Raw genomic sequence first — 25,629 nt, forward strand, 5'->3', positions numbered from 1 at the left:
ACAGCTAGAAAAGGACAGAAAATACGATCCAGATGAATGGTTCACACGGCCTCACGAGAAAAGTATCCTTCATCAACGTGGATGCTACCGTTGGTTACGAAGTATGTGTTGACTCTTGGATGACATGGACTGCTGTACGATAACGAAACGATTGCAAAAGAAGCCCGTCGTTCCAGGTTTCAAGAATAAAGTCGCAAAACTGCATACAGTTATTGACATCTATTACTGTTGTACAACTGAATAATGCGTGCTCACTTATGATGACCTTTTTGGAGAATTAAAATCTCCCCTATAAATATTAGCACGCATTATCCATTCAGAGTTGTGAAATTCAGTTCTGTCTGTCCGTCAGTGAGATAAAGAGCGTAGTAAACAGTGTTGTCCTGCTTAACGCCTTGTTCCTGTGACTTGCGGAGAGTATTCCACCGCGTCCGGTGAGAGTAGTGTGTTAGTAGTCGTTAGTGTGTGATTTTAGAACGTGATTATAAAGTTCATCACGTTTGAGAGCATTTTTGGTTATTGGCGTAAGTATAAGTGTTCTCGATGACATTCAGCATTCATTGTTTCTGTGCCCACCGAATAGTCAATCTTTTTTCTCCCATTAGTATGACGTACGAGTAACCTCTGTTCGTCATCCTCTGCGGATACAGCGAGAAAGGCCGACGTGTCAGTTTCGAGTCACCCAAGAAGTCACTAAGTTCTGCAGAGAAACACATGGCTCTTCATCTGGATAAAGCGGAGCTGTTGTATGCAGAGCAATCTGACTGATGTTTTCAAAACAGCTGCATCTACAAGTGTTGGTCTTTCTTCAGTGCATCGTGTGATAAGTAAGTACAAAGGCTACACACTCTATGAAGTATCCCAAGAAAGAAAAATCAAGACAGAAGCTTTCAGAAAGTGTTCATGACTTCGATAGAAATGAGATCCGAAGGAACGTACATGAATATTTCTTTTTTTTCTGTTAACGTACCGTTAACAATTTACCAACAGTTGCTTATTGCTTGCTGCCTTGAACGAAGATCCAGATTTGGGCAAGTTTTGGAGAACTAAGTTTCATAAATTATTAAAAGAAATCAATTTTAAATATGTTCGGCGTGGATGCGATAGCGTGCAAGAAGGAATGACATCACTTTAAGGAGGCGGCGTTATCTACGAACCATTAAACCATTGAGAGATGAAGGAAGACCCATTTACTATCGTTGAATGCAGGACATACCCGAAGTAACGTCTGGATAGACAACGCCATAAAATCATACAAAAAGCCTTTCTGCCCGGATTATCCACCGGAAACAAGGGCCCACCGGACAAAGGCAAACGCCTGATTATCACTCTCACATTGGGATCACACACATTGAGATCCTAGCAGATTTCGTCTAATGTTGTTCATGGATTTTCGAATCCAAAAAGTGTGGAGATTATCGTGAGGAAACGTGCGCGCGCCGATACATTAGAGAAGCGGTTTAAAGATGCTCATCCTCGGCTTCAGGAAAACGCAGTTATTGTTCTTAATAACGCGTTGTACCATTCTTGTCCAAAAGAAAAAGTTCCTAATGCGAATTCCAATAAGCGAGACATGTCACAATGGCTTCAATGTAGAAAATGTTGAAATGTGTGTGAAATCTTATGGGACTTAACTGCTAAGGTCATCAGTCCCTAAGCTTACACACTACTTAACCTAAAGTATCCTAAGGAGACACACACACACACACACACACACACACACACACACACACACGCGCGCGCGCGCCCCCGAAGGAGGACTCGAACCTCCGCCGGGACCTCAATGTAAAAACATAGCCTTTGAAGACAGTATGTTGAAGAAGGAACTACTAGAGATCGCTAAAGAAAACAGAATGGTACACAACGAATACGCAGCAGATGAATGGCTAAAAGTGTAGGGAAAATTGTTCTTCGAATTCCTCTGTGCCACAGCGACTTAAATGCCTTGGAGTAAGTTTGAGCCAGAATCGAAGGCTATGTTGAAGCAGAAAACAGCATATTATACCAAATGTCGGAAATTAAAAAACTATTAGGACAAGCAGTAAGAACAGTGACTGCAGAAGAGTCGAACAAATGTGCTTGGTGGAAAAAGCTGAAACTCAAATGTGGAAATTAGATTGAATTAAAGATGAGAGAGAAGAGCGTTTTGTTAAAAGCCTGAATGAATGAAAATAGAGTTCCACAGAATGAAATTAGTTCTGTCGTTCCTTTAACATTATTGTAAGCGGCACTGTTGTTAAAATCGCTTTGTTTGAATCTGCTATGCCGTCTGTGCATTCTTTCGTTACATTGTAGCTCAAGTTCACAATAATGGATTTCTCATGAGCGACGCACGCTTCGCTGTGACGTCAGCACGGCGACCAACTGCACGGCGCATACGAAGGATTTTAGACACCCATGCTTCTAGGACGGGCGGTGGCCAGTCACGTGAAACTTGGTTTAGTTCCAGCTCTGGGTGAATAGGCTATATATAGTAGATAATGTGAGAGGCTCCGTGCCGTTGACGCGTTCGAGGCTATTGTCTGTAGGAAGGTAGGTCTAAGAGATTAGCCTATTACGAAATACAGTTAAACTGACTAGTTAATCAAGAGTAACCGTTCAGAAGGCCCTAAAGTGGAATGATCATACAAAAGTAACTATAAGGAAAGCTGAGGCCACGCTGAACTTAACGCCATGTATCGTAAGTAAGTGTAAATCATCCACGAAAGAAGATGCGCGCAGAGCTCTTCCACATTCCATTGTGTAGTTACGCTCATCAGCGTGAGAACGAAACCAGGTTGGATTGACAGGAGCAAGAGGGGGGGGGGGGGGGGGGGACGGCGGCAGTGTGTTTCACCACCGATAAGTTTTTAAGTTAGCCCGAGAGAATGACAGAGACGCTCATAAAACTAGAATGGCAGGCACTGCGCATCATGGAGAGGTTTCCTCCCTCATTGTATCCTTCAGGCTACTTAATTTTGCTTCGGATCTTCTTTCATTGATAGGTCGAATTGCGGTTCCACCCAGTTAACGATCAACGCTGCAAAGTCACGGCGCTCAAGCTTCATACAAGGTGAAAATTTATGATACTGGGGCGGCAGCCAAATAAACCATGAGCTCCCATTTCATTCTCACGCTGTTCCTCATTGTGGCAATGCCCAGCACCGGCTGCTATCTCCACAGCGAATAGCAAGCGAATAGCTTCATGTGTTTGTCTTCCTTCCTTAATTGCCAAGAAAGCATCCGACAACAAACCCTCTGGTTTTTAATGGGAATGCCTGTGCTTCATTAAAGCGTTCGCGGGTGCTCGCGGCACGAAGCATCCCTCTTGCTGTCTTTCCGACTTAATCCAGTTGTCGCACTTCCCGAGCGAGGGAGACACTTCAGTTTAGCTGTATCTGTCTGACTCGGGGGAACGTTTCACGTACTTTTTGTGGCCTAAGCCTCCCTCTTGTTGTCAGCAGCCAGTGGTGAAATATTACAGTAAAATTCCTCCTGTATCTGACGAAATGAGCATGACGACTGCATAAGAGAAACTGAAGCTCTTGCAGAGACTCGCTGTCAGTTAAGGTACAAGCGATTTGAAAAGTTCATGAAGTGGATGCAAGATGATCTATTAAATTGGCTATGTACAGTGGAAAAATGTTCATTTAACGTAACCAGTTATGTAGAGCATGTTGCATCCACCTCCCAAAATTTTGAATATTTGCAGCTTACAAAAGGAAGTCATAAATATTTGATTTAACACGTTCATGTCGGCTCCCACTACAGGTGACATATCTGAGCATCTCGTCAGGCGGCTTGTACCACCCATGGCTCGCGCTCGAGTCTACCAATTATGCTGTCAACACACTAGCGTAGAATACAATTTTATGTGACCCTTCAACGACAGAGCTTCTGAACAATTGAGATATCGCATAATTTGAAATTAAGTTAGTGTTAAATTATTTTACGTAATCTCTCTAGTTTTAAAAGAGTGGACTTACGCCACTTCCAAAACGTTAAGTCAGTATATTAAAATAATAGACTAGGGCATTTGAGTATACCGCTGCCTACGGAAAGCAATAGGAAAAGCACCGCCGTCAGATAAAGGACCCACAGCGAGAAACATACTTCTCAGCGCTTGCGTGACCGTGTTAAATTTATTGGTACGTTGTAGGTTTAAGTTACTGACTTACAGGACAGAAAAAAAGTTGCGGTACAAATATTATAACTCATTGCTGTAAAGCTCTGGAAAGTAACTAAATAAATTATATTCATAACTCCACAGAAAGGGTAACATTTCATATGTTTGCGTGTCTAAATACTTTTTTCACTTATTGTTTAGAAAGATACAGAGAACACAGCGCACCTGGAACAACCTCTAAAAGCCACCGTAATGCTGATTGAATTGTATGAAAATACTTCATTTCTATCCCAGTCCATCCGCATATTGACCGAGGAAAAGATATATATATACTCATTACCGCCAACGGAAATGTATGATTGTGCCAACATGCTGGTTGCACAGCCCTTTTTTTGTACAAGCTTCTCTAAATTTACCTAAAATGCTTTCGCGAATCTGTTGCACCAGCGTATTGTGTCAGATTACATTTATAGATGTATTGCAGTTCATCAAAACCCTGACGTGTTCACCACTGATCTTGAAATCAGGAACTGTAGTGTTCTCTCTTTGTTATCGGAATTATCTCACATTTTTACATATTCAAAGAGACATGTCAATTGACAGTTTTTCTGCATTTCCTTACTATCGTTCAGTGACTATTCCTATACTCCTGTAAACAACAGCATTGTCAGCGACGATGAACTATCGATAAAAGCTGATATTTTTACATGTAGTAGTTTAATACGTATACCCATTTATTGGTTGTTTTTTTTTCCCTATCCGTTGAAGTCTTCCCACAAACACTTCACGTAGTTTACTACCCGATGTTCTATGCACGGTCTTAATTGCATCACTAAGCGGACTACGCCTGCCAGTATTGGCTAACTATTTTGCATCCATGGTTACACACTTGAACACCTGACCTACTGTCCAGCGGAAAGTAAGCAATAATGGCTTGCTCTTGCCGCATGTGCTTGTAAGTACTACCAAACCTAAAAACACACTACTCCTAATAGCTATAATTATTAGTCTGCAAATGACTAATAATTATAGCTATTAGGAGTAATATGTTTTTAGGTTGGGTAGTACTTCAAAGCACATGCAGCAAGAGCAAGCCGTTATGATAACATGTTTTTCAGTACACTGTTCTCAGTCACCAGTAAAAATATCTGCACTTAAACCCGTTACACACAGTGTGTGTATGTAGTAATCTCACTTAAACCGTTGTAACGGAATTGATAGTGACTGTAGAAACGATCCACGTATAAACATAAGTTACTGGATTTCGCCCTGCCGTGGGTTATACAGGGCGTTACAAAAAGGTACGGCCAAACTTTCAGGAAACATTCCTCACACACAAATAAAGAAAATATGTTATGTGGACATGTGTCCGGAAACGCTTAATTTCCATGTTAGAGCTCATTTTAGTTTCGTCAGTATGTACTGTACTTCCTCGGTTCACCGCCATGATTTCATACGGGATACTCTACCTGTGCAGGTAGAACATGTGCCTTTGCAAGTACGACACAACATGTGGTTCATGCACGATGGAGTTCCTGCACATTTGAGTCGAAGTGTTCGTACGCTTCTCAACAACAGATTCGGTGACCGATGGATTGGTAGAGGCGGACCAATTCCATGGCCTCCACGCTCTCCTGACCTCAACCCTCTTGACTTTCATTTATGGGGGGCATTTGAAAGCTCTTGCCTACGCAACCCAGGTACCAAATGCAGAGACTCTTCGTGCTCGTATTGTGGACAGCTGTGATACAATACGCCATTCTCCAGGGCTGCATCAGCGCATCAGGGATTCCATGCGACGGAGGGTGGATGCATGTATCCTCGCTAAGGGAGAACATTTTGAACATTTCCTGTAACAAAGTGTTTGTAGTCACGCTAGTACGTTCTGTTGCTGTGTGTTTCCATTCCATGATTAATGTGATTTGAAGAGAAGTAATAAAATGAGCTATAACATGGAAAGCAAGCGTTTCCGGACACATGTCCACATAACATATTTTCTTTCTTTGTGTGTGAGGAATGTTTCCTGAAAGTTTGGCCGTACCTTTTTGTAACACCCTGTATAGTCTTGTGGATCGTGCCCCTGCTGATGAGGTCGTTTTGTGTTTTGCAGAAGCAGATCCAGAGCGCGCAGTCGGACTCTGGGCCTCGCCGCGAGAAGGACAAGAGCGCCAAGCGGAAGTCCAACCTGAACCGCTGCCTCACCGCAGAGGCCGTCGCGCCAGCCGTCCATTCAGGTGAGTTCAGTTCTGAGACGACGCGCTGCGTGTACGCTGTTTTTACGGCGCTTATTATAATACCGCTCCAATTACTGGTGGCCATACACCAGTAAGATACCATCGAAGACACGAAAACACATTCACATCCTTCCACTAACGTCGCTGGTACGTCAGTGGCAGTAGTTAACTGTAAAATGTCGGGGATATTGCCCATCTATACTTTTATACGAGAAGTACGCACTAATTACTGTAAAACTCTTCTGATGAAAATATAGGACATTAATATCGAAAAATTACGAAAATATGTAATAAATACAGATCATCAATTATATTTTAAACAGTGCCTAAAGTGATACAGTTAAACTGTTCCCAAGCCGCAAACACTTAGTGGAAAACAAAACACTGCAATTGCGAACACAAAAATAAAATTATATGTAAGGGCAGTCAAATGAAATCGAGACAGACTATACAGGGTGTTCGAAAATTCCCATTACAAACGTCTAGGACTTATCGAGGGGTGTGAGTACATAATATTTTGAACAGGAACCCGTATCCGGAAACTTGAGGTTTCCGTTCTACGACGGTTTCAATTCAGATGTGTAAAGCGTCCACTTATGCTAAGGGAAAGAGAAATCTCTGAGTTGCTTGTCCTCGTACACTATGTGATCAAGATTATCCAGACACCCCCAAAAACGTAAGCTTTTCATATTAGGTGCATTGTGCTGCCACGAGCGTATACATTGGAAGACGGAACAGTGGAAAATCGTTGTGTGGAGTGACGAATCACGGTACACAATGTGGCGATCCGATGGCAGGGCGTGGGTATGTCGAATGCCCGGTGAACATCATCTGCCAGCGTGTGTAGTGCTAACAGTAAAATTCGGGTTGTCGTGTTTTTCATGGAGGAGGCTTGCACCCCTTGTTGTTTTGTATGGCACTATCACAGCACAGGCCTACATCTATGTCATAAGCACCTTCTTGTTTCCCACTGTTGAAGAGCAATTCGGGAATGGCGACTGCATCTTTCAACACGATCGATCACCTGTTCATAATGCACGACCTGTGGCGGAGTGGTTACACGACAATAACTTCCCTGTAATGGACTGGCCTGCACAAAGTCCTGACCTGGGTGCTATAGAACGCCTTTGGGATGTTGTGGAACGCCGACTTCGTACCAGGTCTCACCGACCGTCATTGATACCTCTCCTCAGTGCGGCACTCCGTGATGAATGGGTTGATGTTCCCCAAGAAACCTTCTAGCACCTGATTGAACATATGCCTGCAAGACTGGAAGCTGTCATCAGGGCTAAGGGTGGGCCAACACCATATTGAATCCAGCATTAACGATGGAGGGCGCCACGAACTTGTTAGTCATTTTCAGCCAGGTGTCCGGATACTTTCGATCACATGGCGTATGTAACATGGTAGACGGGGTCACGTCTACTACTTCAGACGGCACTTGATATCACTTAACGTCTGCCTTACTGTGAGACCCTGTGCGACTGCGATACAGTAAATATGGCTAGGTACACGATTTCCCACTTCACAGACATGTTCCTTGCGTATGGCGAAGCTCGAGGTAACGGAAGAGCTGCTAGTCGGCTGTATCACGAACTTTTTCCGCCGCGTAGTACGCCATCGCACAAACTTTTTGCCTAAGCCAACCAGCGGCTCCGAGAAACAGATACCTAATACCCAAAATGATTTCGTTCAAAGTCTCCTCTAGACTTTGTATAGTATGACTGACGGTCATCAGCTATATGCGTTCACGTTGTTCGTGCATTTTCTCTCTGAGGATATCTAACCCATCCCATTCTGTTAGGTTATCTTCCCTTATATCTTCGAATGTGGCAGAGTAATATTTTGATCCAACTGTACCATCCATTAACCTGGCTATATGACGCACCCAAGTCCACTTCGGGGTAGTCACTGTCGCAACTAAGTCTGCCGTTCCAGTCTGGTTCCTTGATTCGTATGTTCATTTTCCTGTCTCTCCTGATAATTCCTGACATGAATACAGATGGTATTGACGGTAGGATATCGAAAAAGTTCAGAGGAGGACAACTGCCACTGTGTTACCGCGAAATAAGTGTGTAATACAGGGAAAGTGAGTTGGGGCTGACAGTAAAACAAAGGCGTTTTCCAACGAGATTCGTTCACGAGTTTTCCATCTCCAGTTTTCCGTGCCGAATGTGAGAGTATTTTGTTGAGTCTCACCCACACATGGAGTAATTAGCACCGTAATAAAATGAGAGGTATGAGAGGTCTCACAGAAAGATTTAGGTGTTCATTCTTCCCACATTAGAGAGTGGATCCTTCGATTAATCGCCTGAAAGTAATTCAGCGAACCTTTTGCCAAAGACTTCAGTGGGACTTGCACAGTAATCATATGGATGTAGATGTGTAAGGGCAATAAAAAGTTTCCGTTCGAATGCCGCACAGTCAAGAATCGGTATGTCAATCGGGAAAAACCCCGCGAGCATTGAGGCAATCACCCCACCGACGTACCGGGTTGAAGATAGCCTTTTGGTAAAACACCGTGTTGTACTGCGTGAAGAAATCCGTAACTGTCCGCTGCGCATACACGTCTGGCAGGAATTGTCGACCCTTCGAGGCCTTGTTTAAAACACCGAAGTCGTGATAATCGCACAGGGAAAGGACTACAGTGCGGGTGCTCGAGTGTGTCGCACTTGAGCTGCCGCAACTTCTGCGTTACGACATTTGCCATGTGGGGACACAGCACAGAACATGGCGCTCGATTCCACAACGGTGGTTCTACCGTGTATCTTCTTCGGCAGCCAAGAAGAGAATAATAGCATTTTGGCCCTGTTCATTTAGCGTACGAAGACGCGAATGCCACGCTAATTGCCTGCATGCTGGTGCTTCTATACCCACATCGGAGTCGCACTGCGTCACATATACACTGCAGCAACGTCCTAGAATTGAGATGTTTTGATCGCCTGTTACAGAATCTATCCGTTACTATCTCTTTCGGTTATTGACTATTTTTCGCTTAAAAAAAATTGATATCTCGGCGCAAGAAGTCAGAACCGGTAATGCGATATTGCTTGGTTTTAGCGGAGGCCTATAATACTGCTTGAAGATATTTTCCTTGCTCCGCATATGATGGTATTTAGACAGCGTTAATAGCCGTATTTAGGTAATAACAATTCTGTACTGCGTTATTTAGTTAATAGGCAACAGCACAAGATTAGTATGCCGCAGAGTGTGTTGCATTTATTTTGTTACGGAACTAAGTTACAGGCTGAAATAAAATACACCTTGCCGTCTCATTCTGCGTGTGTGTTGTTTTGACTGCTTGTTGGCGTAGGTCTGGCTGTAACACCTCACGCACTTACAGCAGTAGTACTGAGAGCTTTTGGAATAGAGTATGACGTTTACTGTTTCGCGAGACGTAAACGATCTACTTCATTGATTCGATCAGAAGAAAACCACCTGCCGCCGTCTGCGTAACACGGTGAGATGCTACACTCTACAGGCTGCTGATGCTTCACTATCGCTACGCATAGCTAATGGTGGCGAAACAGCTTTTTTTCCGATAGTACTTGACTGTTACAGACTGAACGAAGTGGCGCAGTGGTAAGAAGCTGGACTCGCATTTGGAAGGTCGCCGATTCAAATCCCCGTCCACCCGTCCATATTTAAGTTTTCTGTAATTTTCCTAAATCGTTTGACTCAAGCAGGAATAGTTCCTTTTGAAAAGGAAACGTATGATTTTTCTTCCTCTTCTGCCACAACCCAAACTCGTCGTCGACGGGACGTTAAACCCTCATCTTCCTTCGTCTGAACCTTTGTCGAAACAACTTATTCTTTTATTTCTGCAGCTCTAAAGGCGCGCCTGACTGTGTTTGAACGGCGAAACCGCACCGTTTCCGACAGCTATCGGCGTTTCATCTGCAGTGTCTGCCAGTGCCTCGCCACCTTTTTGTAGCAGGCTGTTTACCTGGCAGACCTCCGCCGCCCCTGTTTGCTCTCCGTATCGAGTTCTCCGAACAGCGGAGCGCTAATGCCGCCCTGCTGTTTCATCTCACGTGCAAACAAACAGTCCCAGGGGCACCTGTTCCGCAGGGCACCGTCGTCGTTCTTCGGTGTCTGCTATCGATTTCGCTACTGCCGGAGACCGACAGTAAGAACTGGAAGGATGGAGGTCGTCAACTGCGGTCTGCGTTTGCACCGTTACTCGCCCCATCCTGGAGATTGGGGTCTGCTAGCTGCAGACAAGATGACGAGGTAGTCGGCGCTCTTGCGGGTTCAGCTGTCCATGTCGAGGTTTGAACGTGTTTTCTGAATCGTCTGCAGTCCAGTTGCGTACTTAGCGAGTTGTCACTTTAATTTTCTAAAGGACCTTGTAATCAATCAAAAATTTACCTACTATTATTAGCTTGTCAAACTATTAGTCAGCGTGCGGATGTGTTCCACGTGTTTGAGAGAAATATCGATTGATGGCCAATTTTCCAAGATGTACTTTTGTGTTGTGGTTTCATCGCGCTTGTTTAACGAGAAAGAGTTTTATTATAATGTATCCCACTATTGTGGAAACAGCGATCAAAGATAAAAACAAAGAAGCACTGGGAACTGCCAAATGGTAAAAGTGTTCCGTCTTTCCCAACCCTAAATTAAGCGGGAAGACAAAGAAGGAAATCGATGTTCTACGCACAATAAACAAACTCACGATGTAGTCGTATAGTTTCCCCACTTCGTATTTAATGGAATTTAGAGGACGAAATAGAAGAGAACAGATTTTAGCATGACTTTGTCTTCTTCGATGTGAGAGCAAAGTAATTCTAAAAACTCTTTAGAAGTTTGACTGTCCATTCCGCAAAGTTGATGTAATCACAAGGTTTTTGTGTAGTATGATTTTAGCTGATTTTCATGGGTATATTTTTCTCAGTCACTGGACCAGCATCTTCTTTACACACAGTCCAGAAAATGCTTTGTCTGCATTGGCAGCCATTCCCACTACAGCCAAAATATTCTGCGAAAAGATGTGCACAGAGTGATAGCTGCTTCAAAAGTGTTCTTCTTTTTCTTGTGGCTCTGCCACGTATAGGTGCGGGGTCGCGTTGTTGTTTAAAATTGGCTCGGTTAATTTAAGAGTGACCGGATACCCTTCCTGTCGCTACACGATTACACCCCGGGCCGGAATCTGTGTATCCAACTGTCTGCGTGCAGTGTGATTCACGTGAAAGTTAGCGAAAGTTTACTAAATGATTACGAATCGTGTGGTTGAGGCTGGACTTGGGTACCGGACCGCTACATACCTAGGAGGATGTGGGAAACCGCCTAAGAGCCACATCCAGGTTGGTCAGCACACCTAATGTCGACGTCAATCCGCCTGAGATTCGATCCGGGATGGCACACCTACCCCATCCGTAAAGCGGCGCTTTAACACGCACGGCTATCAGAATGGGTTGCTTCTAGAGGTTAAATTTGACAAACTATTTTGGTTCGTCCGCGCGCTTGTTTCCAATCCCGTGAGTAGGAAACAGAGAATTTTACAAGTTTGATCGTTTACATGGGTCTTTAATATTTTTCGTTCAGTGGCTTGGTGGCTCAGTGCTGAAGTGCCGGACTACAGAACCAATGGTCTCGGGCAATCAGTTCTAAGATTTTTATCTGTCACTTAGTACTTGTTTCACGTCTGGCAACCGAGCGAGGTGGCGCAGTGGTTAGCACACTGGACTCGCATTCGGAAGGACGACGTTTCAAGCCTGCGTCCGGCCGTCCAGATTTAGGTTTCCCGTGGTTTCCCTGAATCTCTTCAGGCAAATGCCGGTATGATTTCTTTGACAGGGCACGGCCGATTTCCTTCCCCGCCCTTCCCTAATCTGTTGGGACCGATGACCTCGCTGTTTCGTCCTCTCCTCCAGATCAACCAACCAACAAGCCTCTGGCAATACTTATCAATGTAAAAAATGCTGAGTTGCACCGTGGTTCGGAGTCTGCGTAAACTTTTACTTTTAGCTATAACTGACTGCGTCAGTGAGTTCAAAATGGCATACCTCCATTGAGACCATGTGTGGTGAAGATGGTATTCAGACCAGCCTTAGGGTTGATGACTGCTTTACCTGAGGTCTTGAGTCTTTATCAGCAGGCCGTTTCCCGAAAACTGTGATCAGAATGTGGACGTCCGACATATTTAGGACAGTACTGCCCTAGACAAAAATGTGTAATAACGTGGACGAAGAATTGTGGGGGAAGCATTAAGGGCCTGTTGAATGTAATGAATATCTACTGAGCGCAGAGTATACGCGCCAAGCTATAACTGTTTACCTAAAACTGTCAGTTTCGACTTTTTCTACATCACTGTGATACGTTGTAAACATCCTCTAGATTGAGAATGAACCTGCGACAGGAGAAAACATTAAGGAGCCACAGGAATTTAACAAAAAAGTAATACAGGACGTGTAGAATGAATTTCTTTTATTTACGCAAATGTTCACAAAACGTTGGCCCTTAGACTACCGGTGTTGGTCAGCAATGTCCATCTTCAGATCATACTAATACAATATAACCATTGTGGCATCACAAAATTTACACAGCCAACATAACATTTTCGCGCATATTTAAAATATGGTCTAAACTAGGACACAGTTCCAGCGGAGTCATTCTGTATCTATCGCTACTGTTCATAACAAACTGCAGTAGCGGATGAAGTGGAAGAATTCAGCCACCTTAGGCAAAAATAATTCATATCGAACAAAGATAGGAGAACATGTAAGATTAGTACAGGCAAAGAGGGCATTCCTCGCCAAAAGAATACTTGAATTAAATATAGGTCTTAATTAGAGAAACGAGAAAGTAGCACAGAATTGTATGGAAGTGATGCATTGACTGTGCGAAAGCTGGGAAAGATGAGAAAGCGTTTGAGATGTGGTGCTACAGAAGCAAAGTGGACTTATGAGATAAGAAATTAATTAATCCACAGGAAAGTGAGAAAACGAAGTACGGAGAACACTGAATAGAAGAAGGGGTAACATGGTGGAGCGTCTGTGAATATCTTACATGGTACTGTAATTGAGGATGTCGCCTGTACGTGCTAATATGAGGTGAAGAGGTTGATAGAGCAGCCGAAATCGTGGCGGACTGCATCAATCCGCTTATAAGATTAAAGGTCCAAAACGAAGTGTAATGTTTTAATTTTCATTAAGTTTGCGTTGCTAATGATATATGAATTTGATGATTAACTTTAAATTCACAAAATCCATGCACAAAATTTAGCACGCGAGTACCCTACAGAAATTAGCAGAGCACGCCTTCTGGACAATCTGAAACCTTAGATTAAGCTGATGTTTCATCCTATTACATTAAGGTACTGCAACCTGAGGCTCTCACACGGGGTATCTAGGGAGCTCACAACAAAGGATTGGTGTAATAGAGGGACCATGGTGTAAGACACGCGCAATGATGTTAAATGTCTATGGAAATATTGAAAGTGTTTCACGGAAGACATTTTGATGTAAAACCAGCACAAAGCTGCTGAAATTGTGATTGTCCTACAACTAGTTTCGATACTAATGCCAGGCTTCGAAATTTTAAAATATGTAACCTATTTAGCATATTTCAAAATTATAGACACCTGATATACTACGTACCTACTCCTTGGCGATACAGCCCATGTAGGTCCTTGGCCCCTCCGATGATCACAGCCCAATCCTGACGATTTTCTTCTCGTTTCCTCCATCTCCGGACTCAAATCTTTCTCAAATCATTTTCCACATCCTCCAGCCATCGTTTCCGGGGTCTCGCTTTACTCCTTTTGCCGCCTGGATTTCCTGTGTAAACCTTTTTGCCAGCTCGATCCTCCGACATTCGCTCTACATGGCTCAGGCATCCCAATGTTACACTTAATTTGTCACAAAGTCAGGATTTCTACGAAGTTTTTCCAATTCCTTGTTTCTCCTTATCTTCCAATGCCCCGCCTCATACACGGCTTCAAAAAATCTTTCTTCATATTTTCCTCTCCCATCTTCTCAAGAGCTCTTCTTCCGCTACAGTCATTGTCCATGTTTCTGAGCCATACATTACAACCGATTTTATGACTGAAACTTCCTGGCAGATTAAAACTGTGTGCCCGACCGAGACTCGAACTCGGGACCTTTGCCTTTCGCGGGCAAGTGCTCTACCAACAGAGCTACCAAAGCACGACTCACGCCCGGTCATCACAGCTTTACTTCTGCCAGTATCTCGTCTCCTACCTTCCAAACTTTACAGAAGCTCGCAGGAGAGCTACTGGCAGAAGTAAAGCTGTGATGACCGGGCGTGAGTCGTGCTTCGGTAGCTCTGTTGGTAGAGCACTTGACCGCGAAAGGCAAAGGTCCCGAGTTCGAGTCTCGGTCGGGCACACAGTTTTAATCTGCCAGGAAGTTTCATATCAGCGCACACTCCGCTGCAGAGTGAAAATCTCATTCTGGATGTTATGACTGTTCGATAGACAGTCATCTTCGATTTTCTGCTCAAGCTACGTGGCTGAAGGATCTTGATCAGGGCCCAGTAAGCTCTATTTATATACTACTCAATTTTAAAATTTTTAAGTGTATCAGACGATTTCATTGTCGAAAATTGTTGCAAAACAGTAAAAATTTTACCAGCTTTTCGATGGTTTCACGTCAAAATGGCGTTTGTAAAAATCGTGGACAACAGCTTCAGAACGTATAGCCAATTAGTGGATGTTAGTCTAACCAAAGTAATGCTGAAACTGGTATTTCATAATTCAGCCAATGTAAGCAGGGACAGATTCTTCTCACTAGGGAGGAATTACTTAAGGCGCTCCGTAACTCTCAATCTTAGGTCCATGTGTGTAAAAGATCTACCGTCTAATACAGAACAAGCAGAATTAATTCTTTTTGCTGCTGACACTAGTATTGTAATCAAAACCGAAAACACACACACACACACAGAAACAGAAGAAATGGTAAATAATGTTGTTAAAAGTCTTGTGGTTTTCTGAAAATTATTTCTCTCTCAAAAATTTTTCTTTTTAAAATTCAGTCTTGATCACACCACGTTTGTTACAAGAACATAGGTGACCGGTTTGGGTCACATCACATGACGATCATCAGACCCATGGCATCCAACTGGTTGACAACACAGCAGCTGAGAAGAGTGCTCCACCTACCATCTTCGAAGGATGCCATGGGTCTGATGATGGTCACGTGAGGTGACCGAAACCGGTCACCTATGTTCTTGTAACATACGTGGTGTGATCAAGACTGAATTTTAAAAAGAAAAAATTTTATAAATTTTTGATCACTGTTCCAAAAATGTTTATTTCTCTCTCAAATTAAAGTTCTGCAGGTCGACAGGTACTAAGCTAACAGTAAGTGTAACAGATGATGAGGAAATATTAACTAAGGTGGAAACATCAAAATTCTTGTGTGTCCATATTGATGAGAAATGAAAATGTAAAAAGCACGTTTTAGAACTCCTAAAACAACTTAGTTGAGCCATATTTGCACTTAGAATCATTCCAAATCTTGCGTTGAGAGAAATCAGTAACTTATTTGCATATTATCATTCAACAATGTCATATAGAATAATGTTCATGGTTAACTCACCTTTAAGAAAGTAAGTTAAAAAAAAGTGCTGATGGAATAATATTAGTGCTCACCTACGATCATATTGTAGACATTTGCTTCAGGTGTTCGGCAGTTAGACCAGTGCTTCAAAGTACATTTGTTCCATCGCGAAAGAAGTGGCTTACAGATGGTTCGTTCGACCGATTCCTGAGTATTGTTTCTCAGTCTGGGCCCCGTACCAAATAGGATTCTACATCTATATCTACATTCATACTCCGCAAGCCACCCAACGGTGTGTGGCGGAGGGCACTTTACGTGCCACTGTCATTACCTCCCTTTCCTGTTCCAGTCGCGTATGGTTCGCGGGAAGAACGACTGTCTGAAAGCCTCCGTGCGCGCTCTAATCTCTCTAATTTTACATTCGTGATCTCCTCGGGAGGTATAAGTAGGGGGAAGCAATATACTCGATACCTCATCCAGAAACGCACCCTCTCGAAACCTGGCGAGCAAGCTACACCGCGATGCAGAGCGCCTCTCTTGCAGAGTCTGCCACTTGAGTTTATTAAACATCTCAGTAACGCTATCACGGTTACCAAATAACCCTGTGACGAAACGCGCCGCTCTTCTTTGGATCTTCTCTATCTCCTCCGTCAACCCGATCTGGTACGGATCCCACACTGATGAGCAATACTCAAGTATAGGTCGAACGAGTGTTTTGTAAGCCACCTCCTTTGTTGCTGGACTACATTTTCTAAGCACTCTCCCAATGAATCTCAACCTGGTACCCGCCTTACCAACAATTAATTTTATATGATCATTCCACTTCAAATCGTTCCGCACGCATACTCCCAGATATTTTACAGAAGTAACTGCTACCAGTGTTTGTTCCGCTATCATATAATCATACAATAAAGGATCCTTCTTTCTATGTATTCGCAATACATTACATTTGTCTATGTTAAGGGACAGTTGCCACTCCCTGCACCAAGTGCCTATCCGCTGCAGATCTTCCTGCATTTCGCTACAATTTTCTAATGCTGCAACTTCTCTGTATACTACAGCATCATCCGCGAAAAGCCGCATGGAACTTCCGACACTATCTAATAGGTCATTTATATATATTGTGAAAAGCAATGGTCCCATAACACTCCCCTGTGGCACGCCAGAGGTTACCTTAACGTCTGTAGACGTCTCTCCATTGATAACAACATGCTGTGTTCTGTTTGCTAAAAAATCTTCAATCCAGCCACACAGCTGGTCTGATATTCCGTAGGCTCTTACTTTGTTTATCAGGCGACAGTGCGGAACTGTATCGAACGCCTTCCGGAAGTCAAGAAAAATAGCATCTACCTGGGAGCCTGTATCTAATATTTTCTGGGTCTCATGAACAAATAACGCGAGTTGGGTCTCACACGATCGCTGTTTCCGGAATTCATGTTGATTCCTACATAGTAGAGATCGTGAAGATCCAAGGAACAGCCAGCGACACGTTTCGTTCACAGGGTCGTTTACTTGGCGCGAGAACGTCACTGCAGTGCAGACGCTACAAGGGATGTGTAGTGCATCCGGAGAGGTTTATTGTCGAAATTTTGAAAGCTTACGTTGCTACAAGAGTGGGACAAAATATTACTTTCTCCCACATAGGTTTCAAGAAAATTAGAGCTTCTAGATATCATACGGAGCTTTGCCGACTGTCATATTTCATTCATGGAAGGGGGATCAGTTAGTGGTACCGAAAGAACCCTCCGTCACACATCATAAGGTGGCTTGCGGTCTGTAGATGCTGAAGTAGTAGTTGATGTAGATGAAATTTGTTCTGAGCAGCCCAATACTGTTCAAAATGCACAACGATGTACATAATTACAATATCAGAAGAAAAAATTACATTCATTATTCTACATGGAGATTGTCTTTAGCACAGAAAGGGATGCACAATGCTGCAACTAAAGTTTTTGATCACTTATCCAGTGATACCAAATGTTTTGCACATAGCAAAGTTAAATTTGAAAACAAACCGAAAGTTTTGCCTTCAAAGCTCATTCTGTTCCGTATAAGAGTTCCAATTCTTGTAATATGTGAAAGGTAGCGGGTAGGAATTATTAATTCAAATCTGTATTTAAGGAAGTTGTAAAATGATGAGCACGAAGCCATATTTGTGACTGAATATGTAATGTGTCGTAACTCCACTAACGTCAACGTGGAGTTAAAACAGCCACTCCATTCACCGCCATCGCCTGCCATCATGGTATGAGAGTCTGAGGATGGTCAAAAACAGGTCGAGACTGTTTGACTCCATTTTTAAAGAACTTTTTCCAGTTTGTTGTTCTCCACGAGAAACGTTCTCGAAGAGTCCTGAATGTAAAATGACTAGTACCACATCATAATGGTTAATCGTATAAATTATGGATGGAACCCAACTCGAACCACATCATTTCGATTAATCATGTAAATGATGGATGGAACCTAACGAACTGACCAACTAACTGACTGATTAATAAATGTCTCACAGAAGTTTGCTCGAGCCTGTTTGCTTAAAGCAATACTTGAGAAATGGGGCAGGCCGAAGATAGAGTATCAGTGTGGCACAAATACTCAGCTTTTCGCCTGATGCTATTTCGTGGTACACGGTCACTCCACAGCGTCGTTGTTGACTCCGCCTGGAATCAGTAGCTTCTGCTGTCGCATGTTTCATGGATACTCCTCCATAATGGCTCTCATAGGCCGCTGTTACAGCCCTGGTATTTCCCAGCTCGTTTGATGAGAACGAGCGTAAAAATATCAGTGGAAAGACTAGCTCCAAATGACTTTCCTCAGTATTTTAAAAAAAATGTTTCATGGGAGAGAAACACACCGTTTTGTTGATGGTATGTAGAGATAATCACCATAAACTGAATGCCTCCCCAAAACTAGGTAATCTTCAAAGTTACTGAATTGATCTCCCCTTTCCCACTCAACTCCAGCAGTTGTCTGCCTGAGGACTGTCTCTAACTGATTTTCGAACTTGTTTGACACGTTATTTTAGCAATCTTAACACGCTGTTATATAGTTGTATTGCGTGACTGCCGGTGCAAACCACAAAACTGTTCATCACGTTACCGCAAATGTCACGTACTATTCAGTTAAACGTTTCGCTTGTTAGAGACTCCTCACTTTCCACTATGGCCGGAGACTGCTCTCCCTCAGTCATGTACTTTTAGGAAGAGTAGATACAGAAATTTCGTGATTGTCTCGAAACGTAAATGTACGAATTAATTTTTTGTTTATTTGTAGGCACATGTCTGCATTCTGCAGATCTGGTAGATGCTTTGGCTGCTATATCGTCGAGCTACAATACTGTTATGGGCGGTTTTCAATATGTTCTAGAGCTGCATACACGTACCTGCAACAAGTAATCAAACAATTAATTATGTAAATTAAAGTTTTCAAGGCGATCATGAAAATACGGTGCGTGCCCCTTGCGCAGATATCTGTCGGCAGATGATAGCGGCCTTGTATCTGAATTGCGTGCTCTTCATTCATCAGAGCCAATTATCAATCATTCCCTATGCTTCTCGTTAGGCAACCATTGTCATGGGCATGCTGTTACTCTTAATTTTAGCTGTCTTTTTATAAAGAATAGCCCTTGTATGCAGCTAGATTAATCCCTACACACACACACACACACACACACACACACACACACACACACACACACACACACACACACACTCTCTCTCTCTCTCTCTCTCTCTCTCTCTGTGTGTGTGTGTGTGTGTGTGTGTGTGTGTGTGTGTGTGTGTGTGTGTGTGTGTGTTTCAAAGCTTTCATGAAGCAGCTTTGTGTAAACGAAGCAGGTTGGGCACAGAAAGCATGAAAAGTTTATATAATGGACGAAACGAAGGAGTTTCGTAACTTTAGAAACACCAAAGTTCCCTAGGTTTGATCGCCAGACGTGCATTACTAATTTCGTCGAGTAAACGTGGCATGCTTCTACTCTAATGTCAATGTGCACGGTTAGGCCCCATTAATGAGACACCAGTCAAAAGCCTAATAAATAGTCACCCCTTGCAGTGCGAGATGTACAGGAAGAGTGTCAGTTATGTTCTGGGAGGTGCCGATAGGGACGAGGAGCCATAGCAATTCCTCGCCCTGGCCAGCAGCGCTAGATTGGGTTCAAGTCCTGGGAGTTTGCTGATCGGGGAAGTATGTAAGCTAATCCCGGTGCTCTTCGAACCACGAACGTACAGTGTGAGCTGTGTGACATTCGCATTTTCCTAGTGATAGATACCATCGTGCCGAGGAAAAACGTGCTACATCTAGGGGTGGACATGGTTTCCAAAGACAGATGCATATTTGTTGATTCAGTGTGCCTTCCAAAATAACGGACTCACCCAGGGAATGCCACAAACCATATTGATCCCTCGATTGTTCTAGGGTCTTTGCTTTCAGACGTTTCACGGCGTATACGCCAACGGCCGTCTGTCCAATAGAGCATAAAACGTGATTCGCCTGAAAAAGCCGCCTTTCACTCCACAGTGGAAGTCTGGCGTGGAAGTTCCAGTCTGCGTCGGAGATGGACAGCAGCCATCATAGGTGCATAAACCAGGCACTTTCTGTGGTGGCCCGTATGCAGCAACTTTCACTGAATAGTCATTGAGGATACGCTGCTGTTAGTCCCTGGGCTCATCTGCAGCACTTCAGTTCGCCCGTATGCATCTGCGCAGCCGTCGTTCGCCCCCGTCAAGTACGCCCGGTGGTGCACCACAATTGCCTCGTCGCGGATTTTGGATAGCGCCATTTCGCTATGCACGGTATATTTTATTCACGGCGTCACACGAATAACTTAAAAATTTAGCCGTTTCGGAAACGTTTCCTCCTTTGGCGCTAAAGTCAATGATCGAGCCCTTTTCGACGTCAGATAAATGGGTCCGTTTTCTCATTACGACAATGACTCCATTGTTCCCGCCCCGCAAGGTTTACATAGCCCCACAGCTAGTGCTGCCACCTGCTGTCTCTGAATGGTTACTGCCCGCTGACGCCCAACAGAGGCTGTGGTCACATTAATGGTTGGACCGTGTGCTGTTGCAGCTTCTTTCCAAATTTCAAATCAGTGCACAGTCAGACGCAGACTGAAAGCTCATTCCGAAAAGTACTGTTGCCTTACAGACAAGCCCAGTGATTCCTAACGGTACAAAACGTTCTTATTACCACAAATTATTAACCGACGTCGATCTTAACCGGGACGAAGAAACAGAGCGGCACCCAGCATCGGTTTAAAGGGTGTCCGGAAATTGAGTATGCATTGCGGTTGTGACGGGGGTGGGCAGATGCAAAGGCGGCGGTAGAGTAGGTCACGAGGTTGGGCGAGGTCAGCGCCGGCGCCTCGCACTCCGATCGATCGCTGGCGGCTGCAGCAGCAGCAGCGGCGGCGGCGGTGGCGGCGGCGGCGAAGGCGGCAGTAGCGCCGCCGGGACGCCGGCTCGCCTGTTGCCAGCCAGCCGCGCGGCGACGCCGCCCCCGGGCAACAGGTAGTCGCAGCCCGGCAGCGACGCCGCCACCGCCGCCCGCAGTCTCGCCATGACAACAGAGCTCGCAGCCCGGGGTGAGTACCGCGATGCGCTGCGTGCGCCGCGCCATGACAACAGAGCTCGCAGACCGGGGTGAGTACCGCGATGCGCTGCGTGCGCCGCGCCATGACAACAGAGCTCGCAGCCCGGGGTGAGTACCGCGACGCGCTGCGTGCGCCGCGCGCCGGCCGGCGTGTGCACGCAGCTTAGCGAGTGTCCAGCGTCCGCCTAGAATAACGCACCGAGAATCTTGCGGCTAGAGGGCACGGCTACACCGTGGCGGAACGCGGATCTTAGAGTGGGAGTTATGATAGTGTGAATTGCTCGCCTAAGGGGAGCTTCTGGTCGAGACAGGTGAAAAAAACCAATTCTTTTACTCAGCCCTTTATTTGGCAGTGTCGCCCTTATGCAATACCAGATTCGCATAGTGTTCGTCTTTGGATGGGCAATGGTGCTTCCAGGCAATATTCGAGCTCTCATAAAAACCGAGTTTTGTTGTTCCTGGTGATATGTTTCCGAATAGTGTGCAGCAATAATAGACACAGTGAAAGATTGTGTGAGCTTCAGTTAACGGTGTAGCAGTTTCTTCCTATTTTGTGGCGCTGGAACGAAAACTGCTTCTAAACGGAAACCGCATGTCTCGAAGGTGAGTTGTTACACAAAGGTGTTGGCGCATTATTGCTTGGAACATTGCAAATGGACTGATTTTTCCTGGGAAGAGGAAGCCTGGCTTTGACTGTCGGGTGGACAAGAAGACCAGATTAGGAACGGAACTGTAGCTCCTGTGCCAGTGAGTAATGTAAGACAAAGTAAGGGCTAAAAGGGAAGGTGCACGCCTTGCCCTCAGGGGTATTCGATTGTGAAAGGTGCAATCGTCCTGTGCTTTTTTACCAAAAAGGAGTTGTTTTAAGACGTTTCAATGAAATGCAGCCAAGCAACAACATTGTAGTATTTATATTGTAGCATTCTTGCGTCTTTTGTGGGCGATGATGCGTGGAGGCTAGAGACAGCATTTTGTAAAAATGCGTTTAAAGTTATTGACGTGACCGTATACATCTAATTTAAGTAACTGTGCAAAATAAAGGGTAATTTGTATCCCTAGCGTACATAGATTGTGTCCCAAAATGATGTTTTGATAGTGAAAGTATTTTGGAAGTAAAAGCTTGTCGAATGGAACCGTGCGCCGACCGAAATGTAAGCACCTGCAGATGCTCAATGATTTAACTCAAGAACAGATTTAACCGGTATACGAATTTATTTCCAGTGAATATTTGCTTAAAAGCGGCACCGTTGCCCATACGAAAAATGAGAACGAGAGCTTCAACGCTTGCTTTTGTAAACTGGTACCGAAACACCTTCACTGTGGGGGCATAACAGCTTGTGTCTATATGTATATCTCTCTGCAAGTATATTCGACGAAGGTTATTCATCTGTGAACCATGAACGTGTTAGGAATCGTCGTAGGCAGGAACAGCAAAAAACTTCGCGGAGTTGTCTGACAGAAAACGCGTGGCCTTCGCTGAGTAAGGAACGTCTCCGTTTGGTGCCGAATCGAGGCTCTTTTTAACAAATTTAGAACCATAACATGTTTGAAGAAGAGGAAGGATTCCTCTGTGGTCCTGAGAACGCAGATTAACCGTAAGTTTTGAAACAACTTTTTGCTTTTTTCGTTACTCCAAACATAAAAGCGTTTTTCTCGAAAAAGCATTTTTCAGTGCGCTAGAGCCTCGACAGATTAAGCGATTCATTTGATTTTTCTATATTGAACACAAATTTTTACGGGGCCTTAGCGAGAGCTCTTTTATTTGAATTTTAAATATTTTTTAAACATTTGAAAGAAAAAGCACGACAAGAAGTAGATATATTTTTCAAACAGATCCCATTTTTGAGGTATTTTTCAAAACCTCATCGTGATGATCCCCCAAATTCATTCTAATTTAAGAATTTTCTATTTTTATGGGTTACGGAAATAGCCACGAGTCCGTACAACGTTTCGCACATATCAGGACGCGCCGCGAGGCCTATACTTTGACAAGGGCTGCAGTTGCCATTTTTGTTATGGGATAAATATTTTTTCATTGTATGTATAATCAAATGGTAAAATCTCCATTTTAATAAAATTAATCATTGTCTGAAACAATTTCTAAACTTCACCCATTTTTCGTCATATCGACTAGAACCTTCCCGTAAAGGATTCTGGTAGGACTCTTCCGTATCAGAAAACTGACATTCGGCCTCCTGAAAAAATTTACACCTATATTCCTGCTCCGGTGGCCGCAAAACGGTGTGTTGCGGAGGGTACATCATGAATCACCAACCGCCACCCCCATCTCTACACGTCATAAAATTGTGCGCGGACATAACGGATGTCGGCAAGCGTGCTGTTGTTTTTGTTGTATCGAAGACTGGTTTGATTCAGCTCGCGACTCTGGTCTGTTATGTGGAATATAATGCACAACGTCAGCAACCTACATCCACTGGAACCTTTGTACTGTATTCAATTATTTGTCACCGTCTACAATTCTTATCTCCCACATTTGCCTATATTACCAAATGTCCAACTCCTTGTTGCCTCAGGATGTGTCCTATTAAGCAATCATTTCTTCTGGTCAATTCGTGCCACTCTGCGTTTCGTGCAAGTGCTCGGCAGAGGGATCATCGAACCTTTTTCAGACAATTTCTGTACCGTTACTCTTTCGTATAACAAGTGGGAAAAATGAACACCTATAAACTTTCCTTTTGAGCTCTAATTTCTCTTTTAATATAAAAGTCGTAATTTCTCTCTTCGCGTTAGGAGGAGAAAGTTGGTGACCGAAATTCCGTGAAAAGATCTCGCTGCAACGAAAAACGCCTTTATTTCGATGACTAACATTCTAACTCGCTTATTATACCTGTGACTCCTTCTTCCCTAATTCGTGGTAATACAAAACGAGCTGTCCTTTTTGAACTTCTTCGATTTCCGTCAGTATTACCTGGTAAGGATCCCATGCCGCGTAGTAGTAGTCCAAAAACAGGTTCAATAAGCGTTCTGTAGGCACTTTCTTTAGTGGATTTGTTGCATCTTCTAAGTAATTTGCCAATAAAACGTAATCTTCTGTTCACTTTCCCCGCAGAAGTTTCTCTGTAATGATTTCCTGGGTATTTAGTTGAATAGACAAGGTTTCCATTTGCGTGATTTATCGTACAATAGAAATTTGGTGGAACTGTTTCAGCATTCACGTAAACGAGCTCAAATCTTTTATTGTTAAGAGTCAGTTGCCACTTTTTGCACCATCCAGATATCTTAGCTAAATAATTTTGCAGTTCGTTCTGATTTATAACTTTACTAAACGGTGAACGGACGGCGGCGGGCTATCATGTGCTAACGTACAACAAACTGTAAACATTGGGCTAAAATTACGCCGTTTCTCTTCGAATGGGTAATAGTTTGTAAATAAAACAGACGAAAACCTGTTTTGTAGCGCTCTCTTCGCGATGACTATGCCGTTCAGTTATAGTTTGTAGACCACACTGTACACCTAACAGGCCAGCGAGGTGTCATTTCCTCGGAGAAAAACTGTCGGAGAATGAAGGAGCTTGTGAAACCGCACCAGACAATCACATCAACTAAGTGCAGTGGACGTTCCTGCACATGTTGCAGACTAGAACCCCATATGCGACAGGTCTGTACATTCACGGCACCGCGCAGAGTAAAACGTGCCTCGTCCGTCCGGCCACACGTCATCCATTTCCTCGCGTGCCAAAAAGCGAAGGGCAGAGACACTGCGTTATAGCCAATCTTGGGGCTTCATTCTTGCAGGGATAACAGTGTAAAATACACTGCGAAATCTTTTGAACAGCTCACCGGAGAGAAACGGTTATCGTGACAACACATTTGAGGCATATGCTCCATTGTCGGCTACAGCTACAATTACTTCAACACCTCTGGTAATCCATGAAGGAAAGTGGAACAGCAACCGGACACCTAGTACTAGAATAATGGAAACAAAACCAGCGGCTGTATTTGAATCTACCGTCGTTTATTCTGTTTAATACATGCTACCAGTTTCAACAACACTTAAGGCCCCGAACGTAACCTTTCATACACAACCGTTTTCAAGTGCAATGAACAGAATCGTATGCAGTTAATTTGGGCCCGCTGCAGTCCCACTTTCCTTCATGGATTACCCGAGGTGTTCAAGTACTTCTAGCTGCAGCCGACAGTGTAGCACATGCCTCAAATG

At 43.9% G+C, this 25,629-nt stretch overlaps 1 protein-coding gene across 1 annotated transcript in view; it reads left to right on the forward strand.

Moving 5' to 3' along the window:
* The window catches only part of LOC126251867 (supervillin), a 695,256-nt gene that overhangs the window by 81,457 nt on the left and 588,170 nt on the right, over positions 1-25,629 (forward strand). Inside the window, exon 3 of the mRNA XM_049952554.1 lies at positions 6,216-6,339. The gene's annotated coding sequence lies outside the window, so the exon portion shown is untranslated. The remainder of the gene's footprint in view (positions 1-6,215; positions 6,340-25,629) is intronic.

Source organism: Schistocerca nitens, chromosome 4 (assembly GCF_023898315.1).
Source record: "Schistocerca nitens isolate TAMUIC-IGC-003100 chromosome 4, iqSchNite1.1, whole genome shotgun sequence".
Lineage (NCBI taxonomy): Eukaryota > Metazoa > Arthropoda > Insecta > Orthoptera > Acrididae > Schistocerca > Schistocerca nitens.